This window comes from Rhinopithecus bieti, unplaced genomic scaffold (genome assembly GCF_001698545.2).
Source record: "Rhinopithecus bieti isolate Rb0 unplaced genomic scaffold, ASM169854v2 scaffold_38833, whole genome shotgun sequence".
Classification (NCBI taxonomy): Eukaryota; Metazoa; Chordata; class Mammalia; order Primates; family Cercopithecidae; genus Rhinopithecus; species Rhinopithecus bieti.
In genome coordinates, this window is record NW_016816114.1 from 304,885 (window position 1) to 305,236 (window position 352).

The following is a 352-nucleotide window of genomic DNA, read 5'->3' on the forward strand; positions in this document are numbered from 1 at the left end:
AAAAAAAAAAAAAAAATCATCTATCCATGAAAAAGATAAAAACCTTTAGAACTTTAGAAATGGAAGAAGACTTCCTTAATATAATAAATAGTAGCTCCATAAAACCTATAGCACGTATTATATTCAAGATGAAAACCTGTAGCTTTTCCTTTGAGAGCTGGAGTAAAATGAGGATGCCTGCTATCAAAATTTCTATTAAATATGTACTAGATTTCCTAACGAACATGGCAAGGAAAAAAAAAGTACTATTGAAAAGGAAGGAGTAAAACTGTCGTTATTTGCAGAAAATGGTTGTTAACATAGAAAATTCAGTATAGGCCGCGCGCGGTGGCTCAAGCCTGTAATCCCAGCA